Raw genomic sequence first — 18,866 nt, forward strand, 5'->3', positions numbered from 1 at the left:
TGTATTTTGATATTTAATGTATATCCTTTGGTCATGCCCTCAATTCCCCAGTTGTAACTATTTATTCATTCCCTTATGATGTTTGATAGATGAAATACTATAGGAACTGATGTTTCAAAGCAATACTGTGCTGAAATTAGTCATTTCTTTAATTGGAAGCTCCCACTCCCTGAATGCTACACTGATTAGGCCACATTCAGAGGATCAGGTTCAATTCGGGACAGTTCCAGATTTTGTGGGGACTGAAGATTACACAACTCAGGGCATTCTCTAAGAAAAAAAATACACATTACAAATACAAAATGAAGTACAAAAATATTTATTTAAAATTTAAAAATCACAGTAGATTATATAATAAGAAGACATTAGCAATCCCAGGGGAAAAATCCCCACAGTTTTATAAATTAATTAACTGCCTGATATAACCTCTATGATACTTTTTCCCTTCTATTTTGGATTTATACTGTTTGATTTTTCTTCATGAAAACAATTTTGTTACATCATATCCTATAGAGTTAACAAATATTTCACTCTTTCCTCTAGCAAAGTTGATCAAAGTTTGTTATTATTGATATTGTGGAAGAATTTCCTTCTTGTCCATAATGCATTATTAGGAAAGTCAAATACAGTATAAGGATTGGTGTCATATTTGTGAATATCTATGAAATTTGTTTCACATTACATAACAGGATATGAGAGGATTTTCCACCTTCTAGTCCTGGATTCATATATTTCCAAACAACACCCCCTTCTCCCAAAAATCACAACCTCCAAACATTGCCTTACCCATATACTTCTCTGACAGGTCCTGAAGTATGCATTCATTTGGTGATATGATTTCTGGCCCTCTGTCTTCATGTCACAACACTGACTGGTCACTGTAAGCCTTCAAATAGTAATGCCCAAGAAACACCTAAACATATTCCACTTAGCTGACTCAACTTCCCCTTAGCCAGATCCCCAATATGCCCTCAACTACTCCAATTCTACCAGACATAGGGGGATACGTTACAGTGGATGTTAGAATGAAAAGAGATAGCAATGTTGTTTTAGTTCAGGCTACTGTAACAAAATGTTATGGACTGGGTATTATAAACAGTAGTTTATTTTTCACAATTCTGGAGGCTAAATATTAGAGCTCAGGGTGCTAGCATGGTCACACTGTGAAGGGCCCTTTTTGGGTTAAAGATTGTCTTTTTTTTTTTTTTTTTTTACCTTGTATCCTTATGAAGTAGAAAGAAGGCAAGAGAGCTCTCAGGTTATCCTCACGACTTAATTACCTGCCAAAGGCCTATCATCTAATACCATCACTCTGAAGGTTAACTTTCAATGTATTTCAAGATATTCAGCGATTTTGGGGAAGATTAACATTCAGGCCATTATAAATCTTTTGAGATAAAAAATATCTTTTGAAACTTTTACAAAATCAGAAGACTACAGAAATATGATAAGCAGTTAAGGACCATGCAAAGATGTAGGAAAAGAGATAATTCAAGTGGGTCACAAGGTTTTCTTTAGAGCTGGGAGTCCTGCAAAAGTCAAAGAAGTATATAAAGAATCATTTTCTAAAGTTAGGCCTGTTTCACCATAGAATTGATCCTCTTGTGAAATACTGCAGTCTTTTTACAGGAATGGTACAGATAGAGGCTAGGTGAGACCCATCAGGGAATCCTGTGAGGGGAGACACATGTTGGATAAGGGGGCATGGGGAATGGGGAGTGCAGTAGGAAAGATATTTACATATCTTGGCAAATCTGGGGTTTTAGGATGACTTTGCCATTAGTTTTAAATCTTGACATGTATAAAGTTTTAAAGATCCAGCTGTTTTTAAAGCAGCAGTAGTGAGCCACTTTACCTCTATTCAGTTTTACATTTTTTACTTTAAAGATGGATTGCAAAGCGGTAATCAATACAGGAGGCCAAGGGTTGCTGATTTGGGATAGCTGGATCTGAGTAAGCTGTATAAAGAGAGTAATAGCGTGGCATCCCCCGGGATCCCTATGCTTCCTGTAGGAACTGGAACCGGACCTTTAGGGGGAGGGGCTCCTTAGCTCTCTGGAGTCGCCTAACAATGATGGCTGGGATGACAGATCCAGAGGACTAAGCTGCTTCCTGACATGTGACAGAACACAGCTGAAGCCGACTTGGGGCAATACAAAGGGAGGTTTATTGGCTTCAGGCATAGAGTTCGCTGAAGACACATTTGCCTCCCCAAGTTCCTGGGCGACTCAGCCCTTCCCCTCAGCTTTTCTTCGTTTAGGTTTCATTGGCACTCACTGGTGGTCCCTATTATCATCACTCACAGCCTTCTGACTTCATTACCTTAGTTCAAGAGTTTGGTGTTTTTTTCCGACCTGATATAACAAAAGCTCCAGGTCGAGTTCCTGAACCAGCGTGCCCATCCCGGAAGCCGTCACCGTGGTCTGGACTGTGAGGACCCGTGGGTCCTGAGGAGCGAGGCCCGGAGGTGTCTGCTCCCAGCACCACGAGGACTCACTGCCCCTGCCAGACCAGAAAACGGGGAGAGAAGGGTAATAGCATACGTACTCAAACACCCCCAAAGAATGTACGCCATTATTAGGGGGATGTGTCCTGGGGCTCGCTCCACCGGATCACACATCGTAAAATCGAGTAAAGCTCTCACATCTGGGTAAGACAACACGCAAAGGGGCGGGAACACCACCCTTGGATGTCAGCATTTCTACTTTTTCTCCAAAGTGGGAATGCGTCAGTGAGGATGCTATAAGGACGAACGTATCAATACAGCGGTTTTTGGTTTTTATGTCCTGTTTAGGCAAAGCATCCCGGAACGCCTCAGTAATCCATTTTTTTTTTCCACGTGACCACACCCTACGTAGGTGACACGGGTACCGTCTTGCCCTTGCACTTGGGGAAACGGAGGCACGACACTCCCTCTTCGGCATTTGGGTGGCATCTGGAAACAGTACTGCCTGCGTGACCTCCGAGGGTCTCCGTCATCCCCCGCGACGCCTCTAGGATTCCTCCTGCCCTTCGGCTTCCCTTCTGAGGGAGAGCAGCTCAGGCTCCGCCGCAGCCCCGGGACGCGTCCTCCGCCCAGCTGCGCCGCCCTGCTCTCCCGCACCTTCCTCAGGGGACGTCCCACGGGCCAAGGTCTGCTTGTCTCTCTCGTCCTCTCCCCACAGCGCTTCGCTTCCACTGGTCCCGACGGGCAAGCAGCCCCCAGCCAAGCGCCTCCAGGGTCGCCAGGGCAGATGCCGCCCCGGCGTCTAGCGGGAGGGGCGCGGCGCCGCTGGAGGTGAGCGGGCCGGGGCGCTGGGGCTGGGCGGGCGGCGACGGCGGCGGCGGGAGGGAGGCCGGCGGGGAGCGGCGAGAGGGACGCGACGCAGGCAGGCCGACGCGCTGCTCGCGGCCGACGCCTGGATTGCAAAGCGGCCGGCAGCCGGGCGCTGCGGGGCCGCGCCGCGCTCGGCCGCAAACCTCCCGGCGGCGCCCACTCGAGCGCGGGCGGCAGACATGGCTTCGCGCGTCCCCGCTGCCGCTGACTCGACAACCGCGACGGGTCGTGCCAGGGGCGCAGCGTAAGCCGGGGGTGGGCGGCGGCGCGGAGCCGCCTCAGAGCACCGAGTGCTTGGCGAGCGAGCAAGATGCCAGCACAAAGGCAAGCCGAGACCCAGCCCGCTGCGGAGGGCGGTGGGGAGAGCCGCTGAGGGGCGCTCCGGGCGCGCTCTGCTCGGGCGCCGCGTCTCTCCGGTCGCGGGGCCGGAGACAGCAGCGCAGGGCTCCTTGTGCTGTGTGGCAGCGGCCGCCGCAGCCAAGAGCTGCAGGCGACGCGCGGCGGCGCCCCCAGCCGCCTGCCTTCTCCGCGGCGTGCACGCACCAGCCGGAGAGCACCGGGGCTGCAGGTCCGGGCGACTGCGGGGGCGCTGTCCCGCCCCGCGGCCGGGGCCCCCAAGCCGCAGCCCGCCGTTGCCGCTGAGCCCAGGTGAGTTCGCGGCCGGAGCCCGGTCCCCGCGCCGCAGGTATCAGCCCCGGGAGGTGGCTTTGTTTTTCTCGCTCGCGCCCCGGCGCGGTCATTCATTTGACATTTCAGCTTCCGCTGCCCTGAGACGCGGATGCGAGCCCCGGACGTGCCTGGTGGTTGGGTTACCCGGGGAGCTGGGAACTGGGGATCTGTTTGAGCATCACTTGGGGGACAAGAGGCTTCATCTCCTGTCGGCGTGGAATGTACCGTGAGCATCCTCTGCTGAAGCCTAGGGCCTGGAGGAAGCCGGGGCTGCAGATTTAGACGTAGACGTTCCGAGGACGTGGAACCGCAGAGGTCTGACTCTTTCATGTCTTGTCTTCTCCGTTCGCCGCTCTCGGCTGCTTTTCGTTGTGTATTACTATTCATTTGAGGAACATCTTTAGAGTTGGAAGTCTTTGGAGTCACTGCAGAGATTTCACAGAGTTACAGGGCCCGCTGGATGTTAAACTTCGAGAAGGAAGCCTCGGTGATTGTTAGGGAGGTGGACAGCAGGCAAACTTCGTGGGGGCATTTAGCCTTCCTGGATGTAATGGGAGCTTCCGCTGTGCTAGAGACGTGCAAACTCCCAGCTCCCCTGGTCAAAGTGTGAAACTTGTCTTTTACTGAATGACATTCTAGAGTTTATCATTTAGAAGACAAATATCTCAGAGAAATTAGTATTTTATTAGACTGGTGAAATTTCATGCATTTGTTTTAGACATATGATTTTGTTTTTACTATTTCTGTTAGTCCCTCAAGAACTCATTTCTGTTGCCTAGAGAGAACTTCTCTCCCCCGCCCCCTCACCCCCTCTCCACTCCCCAACAATGGCTGTATGTTCTGAGAGGTTATCCTTAAAATGACACTCTGATTAGCTATAAAGGAAGGCCAGTTATTAAGTGTGTTTTACTCTTTGACACACAAGAGTCCTACTCTGGATGGAGATATTATTTAGTGGTGTGAAAATCTGGAGCTGGCTAATCTGTTTGGTCATCGGAAGATTCCTGCAGGGATTGTTTATATAGTGTGGGAGACAGATGGCATCTCTAGCAGACAAGAGAAGCCAGGCATAAAGGGTCATTGTATTCTTCAGAAATCACCCACTTCACTACTGGGAGGTGGGACAAGGGTGGGGTGGAGGGTGGGAAAAACAAATTTTTTTCTCCCAATGGAGACATCCTGACCTTAACACCCAGCAACCTAACCCGTTAATTTTTTCTTCCTTTGAACATTTAAAAAGTCATCATTGAGCTATGTATTTTGATTATTACATTGGCACATTTTGGCCTCTGTTGTGGTTACGTGAAGCAGTTTAAGCGGTTATATTAACAAAAAGTCTTCGAACTTAAAATTGTTGTACTACTTCTAGGGGGAAAAACAGTTGTGCCTTCCTTAACTGTTGTATATAAATGGCTCCATGGACTCATGGGGTCCCCTAGCTGGGAAGACTTTAGTGTTATCTGTGTTAGTTTGAATGCAGTTTCTTTCACCATCTAAATGGCAGTTGGTTCCCTGACCCCCCATGTTTGGCCCCTTACTGTCAGCACCTGTCTCCATGATGACTTCCCAATGTAACACATTTGCTTTACATCACCCCCATCACAGCCTTAGGCATCCATTAGTATGAATGTGGTGCCAGTGAAGAAATCAGTCATTCTGGACATTCAAGATAAGCCAACTGGAGTTTTCTGCTTCTACCACTGTTACAGATTTTTGTGTGCTGCAGATTGCAACTATTTATTTTTTTATTATTTATTTATTTATTTATTTTTTTGACAGGCAGAGTGGACAGTGAGAGAGAGAGACAGAGAGAAAGGTCTTCCTTTGCCTTTGGTTCACCCTCCAATGGCCGCCACGACTGGTGCACTGTGGCCGGTGCACCACGCTGATCCGATGGCAGGAGCCAGGAGCCAGGTGCTTTTCCTGGTCTCCCATGGGGTGCAGGGCCCAAGCACCTGGGCCATCCTCCACTGCACTCGCTGGCCTGGAAGAGGGGCAACTGGGACAGAATCCGGCGCCCCGACCGGGACTAGAACCCGGTGTGCCGGCGCCGCTAGGTGGAGGATTAGCCTAGTGAGCCGCGGCGCCGGCCCCAGATTGCAACTAGATCACAAAATTGGTCTTCTCTCTTTATGAATATGATGAAAAATATTCCACTAAGTTCATGTTTACCAGCAACAGGACCACATTTAATAAAACCATGAGTGGGTCTGGTCCCCCTGAACGGGAAGTAAGCATTGGCTCTGTTTAACTCGAGCAGTGTGGTGTTGGGAGAAAAATACCTTTTCTTTCTTTCATCAAAGCCTTTTGCACCACTGATTCCAGCAAAAGACAAAGATACCAAGGTTGTGACATGTAGTTGAGGAAAAATGCTATGGTCTTTTCTTCTGGATGGTTATGTTTTGCAGGAGAGGTGGCTTTTGGGCTCAGGTCAGTTTTGATATGTGCCCTGGCATATACAAAATGATCTGACATACAAAATACTTTTTCAGTGTATGGTTAGTGTCTGTGTGTCCTCTCACTGGATGACCACCTCTGTTGCTGAAGTGTTCCTTGCAGAGAAGCCAGAGGTTCCTGGCCTGTGGCTACTTGTGGGCCTGGCCTTTATCCACATTCTGGTGCATTGCTGCCTGCTTTCGGGGGGAAAAAAATGGAACCACTTTGGCTTGGTGTGCTGGATAGGGAGTGGCAGCGTTGAGTGAAAACCTTTCCAGATGTGTTATCAAAAGCCAGGCCTGGCCTGAAAGAGAGAGGACTGTCTTTGAAGTTCAGTTGCTCTAACAGAGGCAGAAGTTGCTTCATTACACGCATGTTCCCTGTCGTATTGGGATGTGAATGAGAAATTAGAAGGGTGATGACCTTCTGGTTTGCCTGTGATAGACTAGTTTATTATTGTTGAATTATATTAATTAACAAAGTGCTTCTATCACATTTAAAAGCATCCTGGTTTGACTCACAAACTCTAGTTATAGGGTCTGTAGTTACAGTTACCCTAGATTTTAAGGAATCTTAACTGCTTTCACCATCACCCCTCTTCTGACACCTGATTTTGAGTCTTGCTTTATTTCAGGCTTTCACTTGTTAGATACAAAGACAAAAAAATAAGATAAATTTAAACCTGAAAAATGCATAAGGAAAAAAAAGAAATAGTGAAGAAGATAGGAGAATGAAATAATCATTTATCTGTTTATACATATAGGGAATAAGTTTTATTCTTAATTCATTAAGTGTCTATCATAGCTATGAGATTGTAATATTACTGATTTCAATCACAATAAAATTATATATCTACGATCAAGGTGTGTACAAATATGCCAGTACACACATTAACATATATGTTGAACAAATCTAGAATAATCTGAAAACATTTTTCCATCATATGGATATGTTTCATAGAAAAAAACCCAATAACTTGAGTCAGAGTTTGACTACAATGTACTCTAGTTTTCTTAGGCTAGTCTCAGTTTTTGCTTCTTGATCTGGTGTCTGTTCCAGTTAGAAATACATTTTATTCTTCAGAATGTCCCTTTTGCACAAAAAATTACATAGTCATCCTACTTACAAAGGAGATACATACATTTCTTCTTATTCAGGCATGCTGACCAAGCTTTTGAGGATGTAAGTGGAGTGAATGCAGGAAAGGCGACACCCATAATTAATTGTAACACCTCTTGGCCAGCACTGAAAGTGAACTATTACAAACAAATTACAAACAGAACCCAACATTGTGATTCTTTAGCAAAGGAACACAGTTGATGCCACACTTTGTATATCTTTGGAATAGAACCCAAACTCACCAACTCACCTGCATCATCTGAAATCCCTATGAGAATTTTCGTGCTGGGAACAGATACATCAGTCTCCTTACGTGTAAGCCTTCTCTATGAAAAGCTGAGATCCCAACCCAACACTGGAGACAAAAGAGTACAAGGGGGAAAAAGACCCTTCCTATTTTTCTCATGGCCCAGAGATCCTTGAAACTGAGAGATTATGGAGTCAAGTCTTCACAACAACTTGTGTTCTGGAATTGCAGTAAATATGTAAGAATAGTACCACACATTAGATCTTGAAAATTGCATTCATATCTGCAAGAGCCATGTAATCATCAATTCTGCAAAACCTTGTAAAAACTATTCTTCTGCATCACTGGAGTTGTCCCAATTTGTATTGGCCTTAGATTAATGGATAAGCACTGCCACTTAAGAAAGTCTAGTCATTGGGAATTTATGGCCTTCTTGATCTCTTTCACAGTTTAATTTCTTAACTTGACTCTCTGCACTCTGCCTCTCTAAACTTTAGATCATCTCCTGACTTTGTCTAATTTTAATACTCTTCTGTTGGTATAATTCTTTTGTTTAAAAAACTCTTGATGGCTTACTGTTTTCTGTTTAAGTCTGATATTAAGATCTATTGGCAGTTAGAAAGGACAAATCATGAAAGAATCATTCATTAATTCAACTATTATTTATTTAGCTCCCTCTATGAGTTAGTGTCTGATCTAGGTACTGGGGATATGCCACTATATAGAACAAAGGTATCTAACCTTATTTTTGGGCCAGGGGAGTTGGGGGTAGAAGATGATAGTAATCAAATAAATGAGTAAATTATATAACATGCTAGAAGGAGGTGCATGCTTTGGAAGAAAGAGAAAGTAGACCAGTATACATGTAGTTGAGTAGTCTTGATGAAGAAAGAGACCTTAAGCAAATACTTAAAAGGAGCTAAGAGAAGTTTCTTATTTAGTTCCCTGAGGGTGAGATTTGCAGGCAGAGGAAATAACCAATGCTAAGGCCTTAAGATATGAATGTGTTTGAACGTGTTCAAAGATTGGCAAGAAGACTAACATGATAAAGTGTGTTGACCAGGAAGGATTTAGAAATGAATTCAGAAAGGTAGTATGGGGTTGGTAGAACATCTAAGACCCTGAGATATGAGAGTAATTATGATTTCCACAGACATTCCATTTTCTTAGAAACACATTATACTATTATAGATTGTGCTACAAAAACTGCACTGGTCAGTGTATATGGCATATATTTCAGTAGTGGTTTACTTCATGTTGGTTAGTATACTTTCTATATCATTTTCTTATTTTTTGTTTGTTGATGCTGTCATTAATTTGTATCCTATATCACAAAAATAATTCAATGTTTCAAAAGTTACTCATTGGCATGTAAAAATAATGAAGATAATAGTGCAAGTGCTATAGTTCAGAATTCCATAAACAGACTTAGACTGAATCCCATTATAAATAGTAATTTGAATCTGTATGTGTAGAGACAAAGGAATCTGTGAGAGTTATAAGTTCAAAACAGTAGCTGAAACTGAAAAGTACAAATGGAATTGAGACAATAACTATCTCAAAACTGTTAATTTTTTATTGAGTTTGCCATTCATTTGTTTAATCTCCATTAGGAGTGAATCCCTAATCATTGCCTGTTACGAAGCTTTCTCCAATAGTGGCATAAAGCCATGAATGTTTTTGTGTCATTTTCGAACAAAGCACAGTGGCTTCTCTGTTACACTATTGAAGTTTCCTGGGATAAATACACAGTTTTCCTTTACAAAATTATTCTATTATATTGCCAAAGGAAGGTAAGAGACTGTAACTCTACTAATATCATTAAAGCGTCCTTGTAGCAAAAGTAAGTATGAGTCATATTATTGAAGAGACACTTGGAAAATTAGCTAGAAAGTTAAGGACAAACATTATCCTTAGAAACCAGAAGTTATTGACAAAATTCCTTTGTCAAATGACATGGTTGGCCGTTGCATAATATCAGTAGAGTAGAGTGTGGAGGAATGATTACTATCAAGTACATGCTAGCAGATATTTCATTTTATGGTTGGATTAAACCACCGATGTCATGCAGAGAATGAATCAGCTTTTGGCTTTTGTTCATGGAGGAGTACTTGGTGATGCTTTGTTCATTTATCACTGAAAACTCATGCTATAAGGGAACAGATTTTTCTTTTGGTTGACCATTATTTATGAGATTGGAAAAGTTGCCTAGGGGACAGGACTGACAAAGTAGTGGTTGGCTTCCTGAAGGAAAGAAGTTATACTTAGAAGACAACCTATGTGCTACCTAATTCACAGACAAGGGTGTGGTGCTTTCTGATCTTGAGGAATTGCTGAAAGAAAAAGTAAAAACTGAGGATGGAACCAAACTGTGGCCTCTGAGTATAGGTGAGTGCTATGTGACATGATGAGCAGTGAGTATAAATCTGCTTCTCCTCGCTGACACATGCTGGCTGTGAAGGGGAAATGGGGGCTCATATGATATATTATTTATGGAGTATGATGCTTTTGAAGTGCAGAAAAATGTTTCTTACTGACACTGATTAGAAACTATTCTGTTATATCCAGTGACATATCTCAGTAAAGCACTTAACTCACAGTGAACCATGCACAACAAGGACAGAGTAGAAAGGGAGAATTGTTAGTGGATAAAGCAATATAATATACCACACTCTTATATTATGATTTTTTTCTCCTTAGTTAGAGGTCCACATTGACTATAAAAGGTTAAGGAATAATATGTTCAATAGTGGATTTTTCCTCAAATAATAAGCATATTGTCTCTCAGTGAATTACTAGAAGAATAAGAGCGCAAAGGAATAAGACTTGGACCCAGTTAATTTCGATGGGGAGAAGGTAAAAGTGTATGCTTGGTAAGTGCACATGCTTTGAGAACGTGTGGAGAACTATAGTGGGAGAAACCCCAGATTTTAGGATTTTGTAAAATAATAGGAAATGCCTGAGGTTCACATGGAAGGAGGTGATGAAATTTGATAAGTGGACATGGCCTTTCTTATAGTTTTTCTTTAGGCTTTGCTTATTTCAGGTTTTTGGGATATCATATATTCTTATTGCCCTTGCCTGAGCCAAAAAAACAAACAAGAGTGATCTGTAGGGGTCTTATAGTGATCTTCTATTCTTCCCCACAGGTCTTCCTCCCTTCTTGTCCCCTATCTTTTTCTGTTCCTCTCTTTTCTTTGTCTTTCCTTTTTTTAAGCCATTGAGTTGGCATCTGTACACTAGAAGTGACTTTATCACAGCTCATTTCCTATATCACCACGTCTAGGCTGAGTGTGTGTGCTATCCAGGGCAAGATGGAAAAGGGCCTCCAAGGAAGGGAAGTTCTTTTTTGGCTCAGGTAACCCGCTCTAAAACATATGATATCTAATTATAGCATGTATTTAATTTAAACTTCCATTCATCAATAAAGACACATATCCTTTTTTCCCCCTTTGGACTTTAATATAGATGGAATCATTCACTCTTTTTTGTCTGGTAACTCTTTTGTGGTGATGGCCATTGTTTAATGCTAGGATAGAGGTCATTCATGCATTTTTTTTCCTTGAGCATTGAGAGCCTTATATATGCCAGGCTGTGATGGGTATAAAAGAGGTTAATAATCAGCCATGGCTCTGCCTAGATTAAAAAAGAGAATTTAATGGGACACAGGCAGCAGAGATCAGAATAAACAAATACATTCATAATTGCAAAGCAAAGATGGCAAAAATGTTAAATGTGCTAAATCTTGTTGGTATATAGGTTACTTTATGTTAACTTCTGAACTGTATGAATTTCTGAACATATATTTGAAATATTTCATAAGTAGAAAATGAAAGGCTTGTTGGAAGTGTGATAAGTGCTTTGTAGAAGAGGCTTTGGTAGAGAATGGGGTATAACAGGATTTTCTTAGATGGAGTAGTCAGGGAAAACTTGAAATATAATTCATCACTTGCCTGTGTAAGACAGATGAGGATAATTCAGATATGTTTCAGAGAAAAGTCACAAAGTGATTGATGACAGAGTTAAAAATAAAACCTATGAGAACAGTCTCCAAGAACTGGGATGCTGAGCAGTAGAGCAATGCTTAACCTGAAACAGTGGTGAAGGCTGTCTTTTCCTTAGGTGTATGGGGACTTTTAACGCAGCCGCATTCTCTTCCCTGTCTTCCATGACCAGCAGAAGGCAAGACAAGATTCAGGTTAGATCTGTGTGTTAAAAGAAAATTGGAACTCTGTTCTTCAATTGAGGAAAAACTGGAAAGAACTTGAGAGGAAAACCGGTGTGCCTATCTTGTAAAGAATTTATCAACTCCTCTGGTTCCAGTCCAACTTGCTGCTTATGCACATCCTAGAAGGCAGCAGATGAAGGCTTATCATGCTACCCACATGGGAGACCTGGATAGAGTTCATGGCTCCTGGCTGCAGCCTGTCCCAGCCCTGGCTCTTGTGGGCATTTGGGAGTGACCAGTGAATTGCAGTTCTACCCCCACCCCATTGCCCTGGCTTTCAAATAAATAGAAATAAATAAATAAAATATCTTTTCAGTGTTCTTTTTTTTTTTTTTTAACTTTTATTTAATAAATATAATTTCCAAAGTACAGCTTTGGGATTATAGCAGCTTTTTCTCCCCATAACCTCCCTCCCACCTGCAACCATCCCATCTCCCGCTCCCTCTCCCATCCCATTCACATCAAAATTCATTTTTAATTATCTTTATATACAGAAGATCAATTTAGTATATACTAAGTAAGGTTTTCAACAGTTTGCACCCACACAGAAACACAAAGTGTAAAGTACTGTTTGAGTATTATTTATACCGCTAATTCACATAGTACAACACATTAAGGACAGAGATCCTACATGGGGAGTAGATGCACAGTGACTCCTGTTGTTGATTTAACAATTGACACTCTTGTTTATGGCGTCAGTAATCACCCGAGGCTCCAACGCCGATCTTATTTAGACAATGTCATAGTCAAAGTGGAAGTTCTTTCAAGTATCATTTCCGAAATGAAAAGACTTGAAAGTCATTACTCTCCTCATTACAACAATAATAAGCTAAACAAAACAAATATCAACAGCTTCTCTGGGCACACTAAGGAGTTGCAGTTTCAATGCAATGAGCACCCAGGAATCATCAAAGGTCGTAAAGCTGGAATCACAGCTGGGACCTGCTTATCTGGAACAGAGCCCTGGCTGAAGCACTTAGAGGGTAACTTTGTGTGAAGGCAATTTTACCCAGTGGCTGGAGGCCATTCCTACCATGAATGGGAAACTCCCAGGCAACATGGACTTAGGGATCCAATACTTTGCTTTATCTTGAGGAATCCCACCAACTTTTCACAGTAGAGGGCTTAGAAACATCATTTATTAGCTATGACAGGGAAGAGGAACAGTAACCATTGTGAAATAGGATGAAAACCATCTTCTTATTTAAAGGCTTAAATGTGAATCGTTTAAATATATTCATTAAAAGATAAAGATTGACAAAGTGACTATAATAACAATGTTCGGCTACCTCTTGTCTTTTGGACATTCACTAAATATACTGATTCAGACAAGTTCAAATAAAGCAATAGCAAAAGATATATCTTTTCAGTGTTCTTAACAGGTGGTCCTCGAGTTCTTAGGAAATAGCTTCTGTGCTTCTCCACCTAGAATGGAGTGGTAGTAAGTGGAGCCTTATGATTTGCTTTAACTAGGCAAGCCTTTCCATCCCACCAATATCCCAAACTCATCTTCACTCTCAGTACTTTTGGTTCAGGATGCACCTCCTACCCAGAGTACCCATTAGTTTTATTTACTCTTTTTTGGTCTTTTTTTTTTTTTTTAATTTTGACAGACAGAGTGGACAGAGAGAGAGACAGAGAGAAAGGTCTTCCTTTTGCCGTTGGTTCACCCCCCAATGGCCACTATGGCCGGCGCATCGCGCTGATCTGAAACCAGGAGCCAGGTGCTTCTCCTGGTCTCCCATGCGGGTGTAGGGCCCAAGGACTTGGGCCATCCTCCACTGCACTCCTGGGCCATAGCAGAGGGCTGGCCTGGAAGAGGGGCAACTGGGACAGAATCCGGCACCCCGACCGGGACTAGAACCCGGTGTGCCGGCGCCACAAGGCGGAGGATTAGCCTATTGAGCTGAGGCGCCGGCAGTTCTGTTTATTCTTAAAAGTCCATATCTCCATGCCCTTCCACATACAACTTAAAAAGAGTGGTTTGCATAATTTCCCCCTGCAGATTATCCTAATGAGGAATATGGCATTCCTACCAGTCCAAATGAAGCTCAACTTGTCAACGATTGACAATTAAGGTAGGGGTAAAGTGACTATCCCGATCTCCTAGGAGGGGATGGGGAACTTGTTTAGTTGGGTGTCTTCCTTCTTAGGTGCTATTATGTCACTCCCTTGGGAATCATTATTTTATAAAAATTAAGTTCTTGATCTGCTGTTTTTAGATGATGCCCTAGTTACTTTGTTTCCTATTTGTCTTTTTGCCAACTAGATTATAAGTATGGAAACTTGGCAGATGCTTCTGTATAGTGTCCAGTATTGATCATGTAGAGAATATATAATAGTCATTGCCTAATGGCTGAAGGAACCACCTTTTACTCACAGACCATTATGACAGGCTATTTCTTGTATAAATCAGATAAAGTGGCACTAGATGCTAGAAGATGGACATTTTTGCATTTCAGATGGCAGAAAATCCAGTTTTAGGGTTCTAATTAATTCAAATAGTTCTCTTCACAGTAACCTTCTTCGTTTCTAAGTCTTCTAACTTCTTTGTATTCAAGGTGTTGTCCCTACACCACCAGCATAAGTGGCATTACCAGGGAACTTGTTAGAAATGCAAAATTTTAGATTCTGTACCAGAACTGTGGAATTAGAGTCTGATTGTTAACAAGACCCTCAAGTGTGTTGTATGCACAGTAAAGTTTGAGAAGCATTTTTTTTTTTTTTGACAGGCAGAGTGGACAGTGAGAGAGAGAGACAGAGAGAAAGGTCTTCCTTTGCCTTTGGTTCACCCTCCAATGGCCGCCGCGGCCGGCGCGCTGCGGCCGGCGCACCACGCCTATCCAAAAGCAGGAGCCAGGTACTTATCCTGGTCTCCCATGGGGTGCAGGGCCCAAGCACTTGGGCCATCCTCCACTGCACTCCCTGGCCACAGCAGAGAGCTGGCCTGGAAGAGGGGCAACCAGGACAGAATCCAGCGCCCCCACTGGGACTAGAACCCAATGTGCCGGCGCCGCAAGGTGGAGGATTAGCCTAGTGAGCCGTGGCGCCGGCCTGAGAAGCATTGTTTTAACTCATCAGATCTCATAAATTATGGAGAACGTTTATCTTCAACAAATCATACATCTGGAAACTAAGGTCTCGTTGATCTGTGGATGAGATTCTCTGTGCTTTTCTTTTTTTAAAGATTTATTTATTTGAAAGTCAGTTTTTACACACACACACACAGAGAGAGAGAGGTCCGTCTTCCATCTGCTGGTTCACTCCCCAATTGGTCTCAATGTCCAGAGCTGTGCTTATCCGAAGCCAGAAGCCAGGAGCTTCTTCAAGGTCTCTCACATGAGTGCAGGGGCCAAGGACTTGGGCCATCTTCTACTGCTTTCCCAGACCATTGCAGAGAGCTGGTTCAGAAGTGGAGCAGCGGGGATTCAAACCAGCACCCATATAGGATGCTGGCACTGCAGGCAGCTGCTTTACTTGCTACACCACAGCGCTGGCCCCCTCTGTGCTTTTTGCTGTGTGCTTTGAGTTCTTCTGTTTCATGTAGGCACTTTTCTGTCCAGAAAATGCTTCTGCAGGACAGTGTTGGAATAATTCAGGTCTCTGATGATGTTTACATGTTAGACATGATGGTGATTACAGGAAGATGAAGCAGTTCTTAAAGTGAGAAACTGGGAGAGGCTGGCAAAGGTAGAGGAACAAGGCTATGGAAGCTAAAAGCAAGAGATGGGGGAAAAGGTTTTCCCCTTATAATTAGATATAACTTTTAACTCCCTGGACTTGGACTCATTTTAAACTCGAACACCTGCAGAGCCAGCAGGTCCCAAATGAAACCAGTTGGACGTGTTGTGCATGAGAAACCTGTGGAGTGGGAAGGATGATGGAGAGATGTGTCGTCAAAGGAGAAAAAAGTATCACCACTTGGGTTACCCCATTGTTACAACATGGAAGCTTGGGTCCAAAATGGCTGACTGTTCAGATTTTTCAGATGAGGCTAAAGAATGAAAGTTTGTATGTAAAATGTCTTTGAATGTAATTTGTTAGTAAGTAATTAAAATGTTTTCAGAATGGCTCATGCCAATCAAAACTCATATGCTGCCTGTATCTGATTTGTAACCCCTGTTCTGTGTCAACAGAACATACGAAATGGTGTCAAATGTCCGACTTTGTCAATGACAGGCACCAAACACAGGAAGAAGATTTTTGGTTCTGGTAGGGGCCTCCTTCCCTCCAAAAAAAGGCACCAAAAAAAAAAAAAAAAAAAAAGACCTGCATTTGCTTTAATGGTGTGACTTAAAATATGTAATTTCTGAAGAACTTCAATGGTATTTGAAGAAGTAGGCCTGAAAGAATGAAACTTAGCTCCTTAAAAGCAGACAGGAAAGTAAGCATGAGACTGAGGCAGGGGTGAATGAATGGATACAGAAAGTACTTCACATCCTCAAGCTAGGATTGCATACTGCAGTGGGGCAGTCAGGACCAGGAGGGCAGACCACAGCTTCAGTCTTCTTGTGCTGGAAGAGAAACGTGACTGGAGCTAAAATTTGAGTTAATTTACCTTTAGCATCTGGTTGTTGAATTTAGGTGGTTGCACAACAACAAAACAAACAACCTACTTAAGAGATGGGCCAAGGATCTCAACAGACATTTTTCAAAAGAGGAAATCCAAATGGCCAACAGGCACATGAAAAAATGTTCAAGATCACTAGCAATCAGGGAAATGCAAATCAAAACCACAATGAGGTTTCACCTCACCCGGGTGAGAATGGTTCACATTCAGAAATCTACCAACAACAGATGCTGGCGAGGATGTGGGGAAAAGGGACACTAACCCACTGTTGGTGGGAATGCAAACTGGTCAAGCCACTATGGAAGTCAGTCTGGAGATTCCTCAGAAACCTGAAGATAACCCTACCATTCAACCCAGCCATCCCACTCCTTGGAATTTACCCAAAGGAAATTAAACTGGCCAACAAAAAAGCGGTCTGCACCTTAATGTTTATTGCAGCTCAATTCACAATAGCTAAGACATGGAATCAACCTAAATGCCCATCAACAGTAGACTGGATAAGGAAATTATGGGATATGTACTCTATAGAATACTATACAGCAGTAAAAAACAATGAAATCTGGTCATTTGCAACAAGATGGAGGATCTGGAAAACATTATGCTGAGTGAATTAAGCCAGTCCCAAAGGGACAAATATCATATGTTCTCCCTGATCGGTGACAACTAACCGAGCACCAAAAAGGAAACCTGTTAAAGTGAAATGAACACTATGAGAAACGGTGACTTGATCAGCCCTTGCCCTGAATGTTGATGAACAACTTAATACGTTATCCCTCAGTATTTTTTGTCTGTTCTACTTAATACTACTGGTTTAATTCTGTAACTAATACACAGTTATTCTTAAGTGTTAAAACTTAACTGAAAAGTGATCACTGTTAAATATAAGAGTGGGAATAAGAGAGGGAAGGGATGTACAATTTGGGACACGCTCAAGCTGACTTGCCCCAAAAGGTAGAGTTAGAAACATACCAGGGGATTCCAATTCAATCCCATCAAGGTGGCATGTACCAATGCCATCTCACTAGTCCAAGGGATCAATTTCTGTTCACAATTGATCATAATGATAGGACTAAGAGCCAAAGGGATCACATAAACAAGAATAGTGTCTGAAAATACTAACCTATAGAACAAAAAAGGGAGAGAACGATCCAACATGGGAAGCGGGATACACAGCAGACTCATAGAATGACGGATGTCTTAAACAGCACTCTGGTGTCAGAATCAGCCCTTAAGGCACACAGATCTGGCTGAAAAGCCCATGAGAGTATTTCAGGCATGGAAAGCCAAGACACTCTGGAAAAAAATAAATAAATAAACCTAAATGAAAGATCTCTGTGAGTGAGATCCCAGTGGAAAGAACGGGCCATCAAAGAAGGAGGTACCTTTCTCTGAAGGGAGGAGAGAACTTCCACTTTGACTATGACCTTGTCTAAATATGATAAGAGTCAGTGAACTCAAAGGCTTCCATGGCTTTGGCAACTCATGACTGGAACCTAGGGTGATTACTCATGCCATAAACAAGCGTGTCAAATTGTTAAGTCAACAACAGGGGTCACTGTGCACTTATTCCTCATGTAGGATCTCTGTCCTTAGTGTGCTGTACATTGTGATTTAATGCTATAACTAGTACTCAAACAGTATTTTTCACTTTGTGTTTCTATGTGGTTGCAAACTGTTGAAATCTTAATATATACTAAATTGATCTTCTGTATATAAGAGAAATGAAAATGAATCTTGATGTGAATGGAAGGGGAGAGGGAGCGGCAGAGGGGAGGGTTGCGGGTGGGAGGGAAGTTATGGGGGGGAAAGCCCTTGTAAACCATAAGCTGTACTTTGGAAATTTATATTCATTAAATAAAAGTTAAAAAAAAAAGAATTTAGGTGGTTGCTCATATATAATGTTTGCTGGATATTCAGTAAGAGTTTACTGTAAAATTAGCATTTTATGTATTTTGAGAGTGAAAACTAGGGGAAGGAATCAAAATTCCGTCTAAAGTCTTGCTTGCAATTTCATTTCTTGTTAAAGACCAAATTTCCTAAGGGTAAGACTGGGTTATTTTTATCTTTTTTTCTAAAACACCTAGCACAGTTGGGTCAATGAATATTTCTTGACCTGTACTGATTATGACAGATTAATTTTTTTTTCTAAATGGGGAGGTTCTTCTGCAGGTATTCACTTCTCCCCATTTTTTCTAAAGTAACGGATTTATTGAATATAATCCATTTACCATAAAATTCACTATTTTAAAGGATATGTTCGGTAGTTTTGAGTACATCCACA

The 18,866-nt window shown here is 42.6% G+C and overlaps 1 protein-coding gene across 12 annotated transcripts in view; it reads left to right on the forward strand.

Moving 5' to 3' along the window:
• The first annotated feature begins 318 nt into the window (after positions 1 to 318).
• The window catches only part of HECW2 (HECT, C2 and WW domain containing E3 ubiquitin protein ligase 2), a 452,881-nt gene continuing 434,333 nt past the window's right edge, over positions 319 to 18,866 (forward strand). The window contains exons 1-5 of one of the 12 annotated variants that reach the window (XR_016231990.1): positions 319 to 2,531; positions 2,859 to 3,277; positions 10,086 to 10,175; positions 14,021 to 14,093; positions 15,827 to 18,328. The gene's annotated coding sequence lies outside the window, so the exon portion shown is untranslated. Of the gene's footprint in view, positions 2,651 to 2,858; positions 3,278 to 3,702; positions 3,965 to 4,062; positions 4,301 to 10,085; positions 10,176 to 10,487; positions 10,661 to 11,909; positions 12,288 to 14,020; positions 14,094 to 15,826; positions 18,329 to 18,866 lie in introns of those variants that run through there. The other 11 variants (XR_016231987.1, XR_016231986.1, XR_016231989.1 and 8 more) reach the window with 11 other exon arrangements.

The sequence above is a fragment of the Oryctolagus cuniculus genome, chromosome 3, assembly GCF_051225735.1.
Source record: "Oryctolagus cuniculus isolate XC-2025 breed Fujian yellow rabbit chromosome 3, ASM5122573v1, whole genome shotgun sequence".
NCBI classification, from domain to species: Eukaryota; Metazoa; Chordata; class Mammalia; order Lagomorpha; family Leporidae; genus Oryctolagus; species Oryctolagus cuniculus.